The sequence below is a fragment of the Anas platyrhynchos genome, chromosome 3 (genome assembly GCF_047663525.1).
Source record: "Anas platyrhynchos isolate ZD024472 breed Pekin duck chromosome 3, IASCAAS_PekinDuck_T2T, whole genome shotgun sequence".
NCBI classification, from domain to species: domain Eukaryota; kingdom Metazoa; phylum Chordata; class Aves; order Anseriformes; family Anatidae; genus Anas; species Anas platyrhynchos.
The window spans coordinates 40,615,458-40,627,517 of NC_092589.1; the positions used below are offsets into that span (position 1 = coordinate 40,615,458).

General features: G+C 38.8%; 1 long non-coding RNA gene across 2 annotated transcripts in view; it reads right to left on the minus strand.

The window, feature by feature from the left end:
• The window catches only part of LOC140002144 (uncharacterized), a 57,174-nt gene that overhangs the window by 21,676 nt on the left and 23,438 nt on the right, over positions 1-12,060 (minus strand). For both annotated transcript variants that reach the window (XR_011808220.1, XR_011808219.1), the window contains exon 3: positions 6,105-6,229. This is a non-coding gene — a long non-coding RNA (uncharacterized lncRNA). The remainder of the gene's footprint in view (positions 1-6,104; positions 6,230-12,060) is intronic.

A 12,060-nucleotide genomic window follows, 5' to 3' on the forward strand; every position in this document is an offset into this window, starting at 1 on the left:
CCTAACCAAGACCTGATGCTAGATCTGCGGTGGCCAAGAAAATATCACAGAGCAGTGGCCACTCGTCTCCAACAGAGCTGTGGAAAAAACTTTCACTGAAACCGCTCTAAGGTTTTTCCTGTTTGTCATTTTGTTCTTTGCATTTTTCCACTTCCAAGTAGATATGTCTGAATTGGACATAGTGGCTATGAATTAAATCAAACTGCATGTAAAAATGCCTCGTGACTTGAAAAAATGTGAAAAATCACATTTTCAGTTTATCCATTGCATAGAAATTACCAAAGAAATCAAAGCTTGGGCCATGGAGGTGATGCTAAATACAACAGAAATACTTTTAAGAGAAATACACAGAACAAAGAAGGAGCTTTTCTTCAGTTAAGTGCCTTAATTGGTATCCCTCGCTCCATTTCCCATTATATGATATCCCACTAGACACATACTAAGTTGATATCAAAGAAGTATTTGTATCATCTGAGTTTCTATTAGAATTTTCTGTCTCTTCTGTTTCCAAATAACTGGTCTGTGATTTGGCAGTTTCATTTAACTGCAGTTTTTAACATTGGCAGCCAAGCTCATAGGTGGAATGATTTTTCTGAAGTATTAAACTCGAATCCCCAGTTGTAGAGTTGCTTCTCCTGCCATTTATGTTAATTTTAAATGGATGAATGTGCCAATGTAGTTTCTTGACCTACACCACTGTCTGAAAACTGAGAATCATCTGCTTTATAATGTTAAATTGCTCCTACCACAGCTCTGTTTCTCAAAAGTAAATTCTGCTTCAAATTCAAGTTTCAATTTTAACTTCCAGGACTTACTTTTCTCCAAAAAGAAAATCAAGTTGCCATTTCATTTTGTTCACATATTCATGCTGCAGTCAGACATTCATGTATAGTGAATAGGGAATTATTGTATGTGGTGGCGTTAAGTATTTTGCTGGTATGTCAGTATGATGTTCCCATGCAGCCAAGAGGCTATTTGCCTTAGAAAATTTCCAACAAATTTGCCATGCCAGTACTGTGCTTTGCAGCCACTCAGGGAACGTGCTGAACAGAGAAGCGAGAAAACAGAGGGGCAAGGAAATACCTCGAGCAGATATTTGAAGTACAACGTGATAAATACTCAGTTTTTCTAAGTGATGTATATGGCTTTTGAATAACCCATAAAACTTCTCAGGACTTTGTTTATATCTAATGATACCTGCAAAACACAAACTTCCAGATTTTCTTTACCAAATGGCAACATACAAACAGGCACCATGATTCACTTCAGAGGAGGTTCTACAAGGATATACATAAATCTGAACAACAAAATTACACACGTTTAAATGAAGACTTAATTAGACACGATGTTTTAACTGTCTCCATGAAATACTGTATTTGATTTGTGATTGCATTTTAACATCAGTTATTTCTGACTCTACATACATTAAAGGCTTATTCATTCATGACTGGTTGCAAACAATAATCTGATAAAGATCAGCTTTAACCCCTTGCATGACAGCCTAAGAAAATAAGACCCCAATCTTGCTTAAGGTCTTAGCAGGCTATAATAAGACAAAATACTACAAATTTCTCCTATAATTTTTGTCAGAGGTCATCAATCCGTATTCAACAAAACCATCATTGATATTTGATACCAATGAGTTCCTAGTTCACTGGCTAAAAAAATCATATGATACATTAGGCCTATTCTTTTTCTTATGTGAGACCCATAATTAATAGGGCCAAATCATTCTCCACAGATAATTAATTCTCATATAGTTTCACAGGGTGACTGACATTTCATGTAAATACTTCTTTGGATAGGAGAACGCAAAGAAAAAGGGCTTAAAAGCCAAGCACACTGTATTTTGCATCCAGCAAAAGCTCTTCATCACTGTGCTGTTGCAGACCTTTTGCAGCACTGCATTGGCACACATTTCCTTCTTGTTTCCTCCTCCAGCCCCTTTGCAAATCATGGAAGAAACAGTTTGCAGTTTGAGAGAGGGAAGAGATCAAAAATGTTTGAAGAATCAGAATGAACAAAAGCCAAGATTACTGAAAAGTTTCTTGAAAGCATATTGCAAAGTGTAGCATCTGCGTCACTCTCCTGCAGTGATAACATCTCAACACAGTCTGTCGGTATTTTTAAGCAAGATGGCTGAGCCAACCCAACACACCAGTGTCACCAAAATGTGTAATCCCATTCCCTCTTCCTCTTCTCTGGGGGAAGTTCTGCCACGCACTGGACTATTGGGCTGGGCTGACTTGGTTCACCAAAGCCACAGAAGGTAACAAAACATACCTAGAATGCCATGTCAATTGGGTAAATCAGCTCACCAAAGGAGCAGAGAGCACCAGACCTTGCCACAGACGTGGCAGGTGTGAAGAGAAGGGGACTAGGGCTTCTCCTCATCAGCAGTGACCTGTCTGCAGAACCTACCTCGTTCAGATCTGCCCACAAGAGTCTAATAGCCAGCAAAGAGCCTGACAATCTCCTTTCCTATCCAAGGAAAATAAGAGGGCAGAGAGGATGCAAGACACTCATACTTTCTTTTCCCATCTACCTTCAAAAGCAGAAGGCAGCACTTTGTTCATACGCCCTTGCAAGGCAGACAGCTGTGCAATTAGGCAGCTGCCTTTTCCACACGACAGCTTTGAGTCAAAGTTTTAAAACTGCGGGAGCAATCCCTGCGAGGTGGTTTGTGTTGGCTATTCCTGCAGTGGGAGAGAGAGAGACGCTGCCTTGTGTCATAGTCGTCTGGGACAGACACCTAATAGGTGTAAATTGCTTCTACTGCAGAGCCTGCAATGAAATCACAGCTTACGAAACCTGGGGGTCTGACCTCATTTCAGCCAGAATTCCTGCAGAAGCAATGTTGATGAGATCACGCAGTATGTGTGCCGGCGTGGCTATCTGTATTTCCCATTACATTTTTTAACTACTTCCAACAACATTTAGGCAAGGGACAGAGGTCTTGGGAATGTTAAACTCTCACAACTTCTGGTTAGCAAGTAAAACAGCATGGCTATTAACCAAAGGAAGGGCTGAAGCGTGAACTACACATTTTTAGGTATTGCTGAGTCCATGTAAAAGCTCAGCCTCAAAACACAAATGCAAGAAATGAGGGTTCATTGGTTCTACTGACCCTACAGAACCAGCATCCATACAAATCCTCATATAGACTGACCATATAGGGCTGCCTTCAATATAAGTCAGTCTTCCAGCTGTATGGATCGAGATTTAGTTTGCTGCTTACAAGAAGACAAGTAAACAAAGTCAAAATTGTAACATTATTCAGACAGGTTCCTTCTTTTCCCATAAAATACATGAATAAAATACATCACAAATAAAACACAAAGATTTATCTCAATTGGTTTCTATAGAACCTGCAGGATTCCTCCAAAATGATAGCAAAATCCAAGCATAATTCCCAGTTTTTGTAATAAGGTTGTCCAGTACTTAACACGTGTAGGTTTCAACAGGTGTTAATGAATGCTGAATTTATTACCCTCTTAGTATAGAGCTTTGAAGCTTTACCCATTGTCTTTTGTAAACTATTTAAAAATCAATGTAAAGGCATGGGAGTAAAAATGTAAATGTTAAACAAACCGATTAGGCCACCAGATTCAGCTACCTGACAGTCCAGGGCAGTTCTCTATGCGCTCTAGCAGTCTTAAGCAATTGGACAACCAGCACTTCCCCTTACATTATAGTTTTTTCAGACCATATGTTGTGTGCTTCATTTCATTAATTCAGCCATGTTTTTTTCCTCTTCCTTTTTAGAAAAAAAAAAAAAAAAAGATTGCAGCACTCACATGTCAAGCTGAAGAAGACATTATTCTAACAGTAACATCTAACATCTGTTTTTGGCAGGCACTATGGGCAGTTGGCAGCAGCTCTGCAGTTCCCTCCTTATGTAAATGATCATGTGCTGGTGGCTGTCTAAGCTAACACTGCTAGAAGACAAAGAAAGGAAAAGTCCTTTTCCTTTTAGTTGATTCTTACTGTTAGTTAGAACATAAGGAATTTTGCATGTTGAGCTGACAGCCTCATTTTCACTGTATGTGGGCCAGATCTGGCTTCAGGGGAACCAAAGAGAGCCCTGTGCAAGCAGGGATATTCACTAAAAAATTTATCAAAGAGAAAAGAGTTTTAGGGTCTTATTTATGCACAGATCTATTTACTGGAAAGAAGGAATGCGAGGGAACGCTGCCTGATGCAGAGGCAGGGAAAAAAATATGTTATGCACTCTCCAGTCCACATATCAGATGCATCAAATCTTTCCAAGGCTGGAAGACATATCTAAAATATGGGTTCACTGGATGCACAATGGCTGTTCAGACCTTTTTAAATATGTCTGTAAAAGACAGCAAATACGGAGCCCTGCTTATTGTGAAAATTGGCGCTCTGGTGGTCATCACATAGAAAGTACAGCATTGACAGTTCTCCCTCTCCCTTTGTGTGTTGACAAATTGATGAACAGAACAAAAACAGGATAGCTGGAGAAATTCTGCCCTGTGTTATATGAGAAGACAAACCAGAGCGTTCCTGTTAACTTAGCTCTCTCTAGAGACATCCAGCCTGGGAAATCCCAGCACTCGTAGCTCCTGCTGAGATACAATTTCTGAATATACTACTTATCTGACATGTTTCGGATGTTCTTGTAGTGCTCTCAGCTTTTGGGGCAGTACTGCTCAGCCTTAGTTCAACAGGAATTTTATCACTGACTCTAGTGAGAGCACGAGAAGACCTAAGGGTCTATCAGCACTGCACAATGCAGTTGTTAATTAGGTTTTCAGCTACAAGGAGCAGGCACTGGCCTGAGACTACAGTTTCATATTAATTACCCAAAGGTGTTCTCAGAAGATACTTCTGTGGTCCTGCCTTCCTCTCTGTCTTGCTGCGTCCTCCCACCTTGTAATTTTGTACCTGCTCTGGCACTTCTCCAGATGCATTTTAAAGCTGAGGCAGGTAGCTCAACTGGGCAAACATGGATTCTACAAGAAAAATAGGCTTTACAAGCCTGAGCAGAGCTCTGTGCTAGTGTAGTAACACTGCTGGTCCTTCAGGCATTCCAGGAGCTCGCATTTCTTGCCTCAGATGTGCATTGTGCCATGTTGACACACCTTACACACACCAAGAAATGGCTGAGAAGGCCTCTGGATCACCAATTTGAAGCTTCAGATTCTGTCTAAATACCTCTAGAAGTACTCAAGGTATCAAGATCTTGACGTCAGTTAGAGATGTTTGTCCCAGCTGTCTGCACACAGCCTTGCCATCACAAAAAGGCCTCAAAGTTGTTAAAACCATGTCTCTGGGTAACTATGTGGTAAGTATGTGTTGCCATGCATTTCGGCTAATCTCGTTTTAATAAAAACAAGCAATTTTAACATTTAGCATCTAAGTGACATAAATGTCAGTATGAGAGGCCAGTTTTAACACTATGTAAGAGTCCAAAGAAAAAAACAAAACCATGGAGCTCGATATAGTGGATGAAGATCTGTTCGTATTTGTCTTCTTATGCTACTGCTCTTCATAAAAGGAGAGCAAAAACATTTTAAAATCTTGGAAAGCCCATACTTCGTCGTGTTCATACACAGAAATTTAATCTGGACATTAAAAAGATAAATTTCATGTACATTTGGAGTTGGGGCCTTGACTCTATTTTGGCTCAGTTATCATATTCTGGGTAATTTTCAACTCCAGACATTTTACATAGTAGACGACAAGTTTCTTTGGCTAAATGGTCACATTCAGAAGCTGCTGAGTACTCTCAGTTCCCTCAAACTGCACTAAAAAGCTGAGAATGCCCAGCCACTTGTGGGACTGGACTTCAACTTGTTGCAGTAATTAGCTAATCTCTTCAGTAAAATGCTGCAAATTTTCCTCAGGGATGTTAGAATGCCGCAGTCCTTTGTACATTTGAGAAGCCTGGACATTTCACTAGGAACTTTTTCTGCATGTTTACACTGATCTTTCTATCTTAACGTCATCTTAAACTACGCTGAACAATGGTGGGAACATGCTGTGCATATTGCTGCGAGAAAAGAGAAAAGAATGAGCAGAAGGACAGTAGGAAGCTGAATGATGTGTGAAAACGAGAATATGACTAAGTGACTTACCATTCAAATTGCCTTTCACCAAATGTGTGTAATCAATTCCAGCGCAGTAGGGATGGTTTACATTACAAAGGCTCTAATCATGGATTTGTCCAATATCATCCTTCCCAAGAAGTAGCCTCAGATGCCTGAAAAATATATACATGAATTTAGTAACAAATACTTGAGGTTGGACCACTTTGCCTTTACAAAATGATTTGTATTCAGATTTTAGGTGTCCCTGCCGAAGTGATTTTATTCTCAGGGAGCAAGAGTCTTCTCAGTACTTGCAAAACTATGCCTACAAATTTGACCAAAGACAGTACTTTGCAACAACTGAGATAACAACACTAAAAGAATTTTATATTTTATTGCATTTGAGTTTTATATAAAATGTAAAACCATAACATTCACAGTATGCCTCACAAGGAAATAAAACAGTATTTGGAAAAGTCACCAGGAAAACAATCTATTGCTTTTCAAATAAATTCATGTCCTCTGAAAGCACAAAAGACAATCATTTTAGATTTTAGTAAAGAGGAAAAACCCTGTATTCAAGGCTGCACCAAAAATGATAAGCCAAACATCTGAGGCCTTCATATTCAATTTAGCAGGGACAGAACATGTGAGAGATCCTCACCAGAACTAGTTTAAAATATATTTAATTAGCAACTCAGCAACAACTTTGATTCATTTATAATTTTACAACTATGTATTCTCCCTTTTATGGAATTTCGTGTTCCCTCAGAAATCCAATTTTCTACTAGTTCAGCAGAAACTTTCCCACCAGCTCTAGTTCACATCCAGAAATCACAAACCTGCTCTGAATCTCTAAAATAGGGAGATTTTAATGTAACTCATTATTAAATGTAATTGAATTCTTGTCTTGAATTAGAATACTGTAGGAAAAAACGCCCTGGGGACTTGATTTGCTCTGTTCCAACCTTATTCCAGGGTAGGAAGACATTTATATGAGCCTTCAGCTAGCATATAAAATAGACGATAGGAATGAAAGTTGTTTAGAAAATAGGCTAGTGTTGTGAAAAGCTAAAATATAGAGGCTATTAGCACTGAAAAACTACAGGTATTTGGCAACAATCTAGAACAAGCCCACTGACATTAATGGAGTTTCTCCCTTTTTGTCACACTGCAAAGTAATATCAAAACTTGGCCTCATTTCTGAAGTTACTTCCAAATTTTACTATACTCATTGCTGAGAGAAAAATCTGCTCTTACAGCTCTCTTAAATGAGTTCAACATAATTACATCACAACCTTAATAGCATCAGTCTCAAAAATTTTCAAGTTTAGTGAAAAACATAGAAAAAAATACTGAGCTTCCTTATCCTTATGTAAGCCTTCTATTGCTATTTTTTCTATTGTCATAAGTAGCTGCTTGCTTTCGGTGCACTACAAAAGAAACCTCTTTAGACAGCTTTCTGCTGACTACTTCTTTTATCTGTAAATGCTTTCAGTGACTTGTTCACATATCTTTTTTTTTTCTTTTTTCTTTTTTTTTTCTCCAAGCAAAATAATCTTATATAGCCTCAGTGAACCTGACAGTGAAAAGCACTGAAGCTGGACCGCACAGGGTCATATCACAGCTTACTGAGAAACACAGGGCCACCAACAGGAGATAACCGTGGAAAGCACAAGGGTGCAGGATGGCTCTTGCTTCAGTCCTGCCTCAAGGTAACATCTCATGAGTACCCACTTTCCATTCCAGTAATCCATCTTTGTATAATACTGTTTACGGCCATCAAGAAATGCAGGCAGCCCTCATCCCATTACTATTTTAGCTCCAGGGTAAGGCTTATTTTTCTTATCTACAAAGAGGATATTAAGGAGTGGGATACATGCACATAGTTCTCCATAGGTTTATTGTGTTCAGCCTGCTACCCTGTCAATCATGCCATTTTTGTTTTGTTATCACTTTGCTTAGTTTAGAGCCATAACCTCAGGCTACGGTCTCATCAGATCTCACAATCTAAATAGGGTCAGGCCAGGTCAGTATTTAGATGGGAAACTTCCAAGAAAACTCTGATGTTTGCAGAAAGAGTACTTTCCCCCATGCCATGTTCTTCATTCTCGGTCAGTATCCAGCAGTACTGGATCAGCACCAGTGAGTGAAGCAAGTCACAGTAAAAGATTTCAAGACATTTTCAGTGTTAGCAGACTCCATGTCCTGAGTAAAACCCAGCTGGAGTATACTGAGTCTAAACCAGCAACTGTTGTTATTTCTTTTTTTATTTACCCTGCAAGTCTGTGATTGCTTTCATTACCTGCCTGCAGCTCTTTCTGCAGAGTCATTGATAATTTCCACTGAGGGCTCCTAGCTGTGGCCCAGTATCATCCCTCCTTCTTCTCTAGGCCTACTGTAACTCCTAATGCCACTCATCAGGCTCATCTTCCAATTACCTTCGCAATGACCGCCTGCATCTCAAGACATTGGTTATTTCACTACATTTACTGTAGGTACTCTTATTTCGGTGGTGTATTTTGGTTTTCATTTTATGTCATTAACTGATCTTCTGTTACTCTGAACTGCTAAAAGCTTTCTGTCCCATTTCTGAGTTGGATAAATTTATGTGGCAAATCAAATAATTTCCACAGAAGTAATTGTTAAACTAAATTGAGACCCTTCTGAGTGGAAGTAAATTGCTTTAGTTATTAGTTTAATTGTAGATCTTCTTATCATTAGCAGCTTTTTAATCAACTTCATGTTTTATTAGGTTAGGGCACCATCCCATGACAATGCATGGTCAGTAAAACCATCGCAAGAGAAGAAACTATGGAATGAATGATGGAATCTGCCCTCGGTTTTTATGTCACTCATTGTCTTTAATGCCATTCGGAATATTAAGTTTTACACTTCATGATCCTGGCTACAACTTATCCATCTCATCAACATTAATGCTTGAGTTATCATCATGGAAGATATTTTTGTTTCGAATAAGGACTGTAAGTCAAACACCTCATGACTTGCTGAGGAAACTTGTGCAACTCCCTTTAATATGGTACATGTAGATAAGTCAGTTGGTACTCTAGTTGTTTATTTAAAAGTTAAAACCACTGTTGATGACTCAGAAGCATATACCACCTTTATTCACAAAGGGTAGTACTGTCTTGCACATGGGAGCAATGGGAGTATTCAGGAAATCTACTTCACCAAGTAAGAATAAACAAACTTGTGCTTCTGATGTCACAACTTGGTGCTAGCTGTATACTTTATTCTCCCTTTGTATTTTCAAAGGATAAACAGATAGATGAGAACTCTATTTTTGTTGGTGAAACGTTGCTTCCATTACAGCTATGAGGCAGGAGGCAACGTGACCTTCTAACCAGCACAAGAAACAGAGAATTGGGATACCTGGGTGTTTTTATATGGACTTTGCCACAGCTGTCATTGTTATCTTGGACAAATCAACGTTTCTGACTATGATATCCAGCTTCCATAGCTTTGTCTACTCACAAGTACCTAGTCAGAGTGCTGTGGAAACACATGAGCTCACAGGCACATCAGCCTGAGGCAACATCCTCATACCATTCCTTTGATTACACTTAGACCACCATAGAAAAGAATTTTCATGGTGACATCATCTGCCCTCACTGTTTATGTCACTCAGCACTCCAGTAATAAAATGAGGTTAATTGGACTAACCGAATACACATCGGAAAATCCTCTGGATATCTCAAATCAATAATTCTGTGTAATGTAGTCTGCAAGTACATAACGCATCCCTTACGGATAGATATGGTGTGCTCATGTATTTGTTAGCATTCTACTCTTTGGAAAGCACCACTTAAAAATAGTAGAGGGGGGCTAAAATCAGAGTAAAGTACTCTTTAAACAGGTCTGAATTCGGATCACAGAGGTTAAATGATTTGCCAAAGACCATTAGAAAAGAAGCAGGACCAAATTAATTTCTTCTTAAGATATTTTTTTCCTTGATTTAGATTCTTTTTTTGAGTACACAGTAAAACTACATTAAAATTTTGCATTAATTTAGAAATCCCTGGAGTTATAAATAATGAATTGTGACTACATCATTTGAAAACAAAGGGAAAAATAGATAGAATACAAAAAGCTTTGTAAAGTATCTGCATAATGCAACATATGCCTTAAAGAAGCTGAATATGATATGTTTTCTTAATTCAAGTTTTCTCAGTATATAAATCCTCCTAGAGAGCTTATGGCCTGTTCACAATGCTCTTGACCCAATAATGAAACTTTCCACAATACTGCAAACAGAAATAAAAGTGAAAGGCACAAAAAGAACGGGTCCATTGGGATTTATTCTAAACAGTTCTGTATGGCAGCATCAGTCTAAAGTTACCAGTTTTTATCCATTAATAACCACTGACTGTTAAAATATGTCACAGATTCTGATAGCTCCCACACTGCAAACATGCTGCCTTCTTTTGTCAAGAACCACTTTTAGATAAGGGCATGTCACAGATTACTCTTTCTGCTGTTCCTTCCTCACCATTATGAATCTCAGCATGTAGTCCTCATGCCTTACAGAATTTCACAAGATCCTCTATGTGATGCAAAATTTTCACTTTACATGGACTAAACTACCCCATGACAATTCTCAAGGGACAAACCCTCATCAACTGACAACACTTAAATGTGAGATACAGAATGGAGAAAACTAATACAGCTCCCATCTTATTTTCACAGCTGGACTCATGAATTTTTGACCCCAGTATGTTAGACATTAACAGGACTGATTTTTGATTCAGCGTTTAAGCTTCACTTTGACTTTTTATTCCCACTGCCAGATGATTACTATCTCTGATCACACTATGAAAGTTTACCAGTCACAAATCCCTATAATGTGTAACCTTTATACTGCCTTGATTTACGTTAATCTGATCTACCAACAAATGGGCTCATCTGTTTCATTCTGACAAAGTTGATTTATGTTGACATGTTGACTTTTGTACTTTGCAGTGCTGCATTCCTTTTATTAGGTTTCTGACTTTCTGTTAGCTAGACTGGCTTGCCTTTCTTGCGTTTTTATCCAGCTGAGAGGTATTGCAGTGCTTTTAAAAATTAGGACATTGAACTACTTCAGTCAATAAATTTGCTATTAATTTGGACGGTACAATGAAGTTCCTTTACACTTCCAAATATTTTAGTGATCTGATTTCCTTTTTACTTTGGTTGATGCAAATCATCAATAATGCTACCGAAGTTATTTCTGTTACAGTGGCAGAAAGGTAGAAATTTAGAAAGCATTGATACCTCATTATTTTAAAAGAATTAGAGTAAGGATTGGTACTGAGTGGTACCAGAGTGCAAAAAATTGCTTTGCTCGCTGTTCAAAGCCTGCACTGTCAGGACAGGAATCCCAGCTTCCTAGAGAAAGCTGTGCTTTGTGTCCTGATTCCCCTCCTTCAGGAAGAAGGAACACCTCGAGGCTCTCACTGAGGAGCTCATACCCAGATAATAACCCCGGCTGAGCAGAGGTTTGTAACTGAACAGCAGAGACTGGCACTCAGCATCAGTGCAGCATAAGGATTGTGTGGCCAGGCCTCTCATGATGGAAATGGATGAAGCACTAATACCAAAGAGATACATGCATTTTCATATAAAAGTGAGGTAAAGAACACCTAAAAATACTTCAGTGAGACAAGAAATTCATGAAAGCGTTTATTCCTGATAGCTAGATGAGACACATTTTTCAGCTGAGTGATGGGGTGACATCCCGAGAAAGCCAGCTCTTTGCACACTGTGTTGAAGGTATCACAGGTAATATTTTAATTTCTAAGAACTTCCAAGGATTGTACATAGAAAAGGTAGTATGTGTTTTTCAGGCATAATCAAAACACAATTTGAGCAAGATTTCACAATACCGTGGTCTGGAAAGCATCTCAAGATCATCAATGCCAATGCAATTAAACCAGACCTTGAGCTCTGAGACCTCACCTCATAAATGGGCATTCAGCCCAGAGGAGCAATTAGAGCTAGTCAA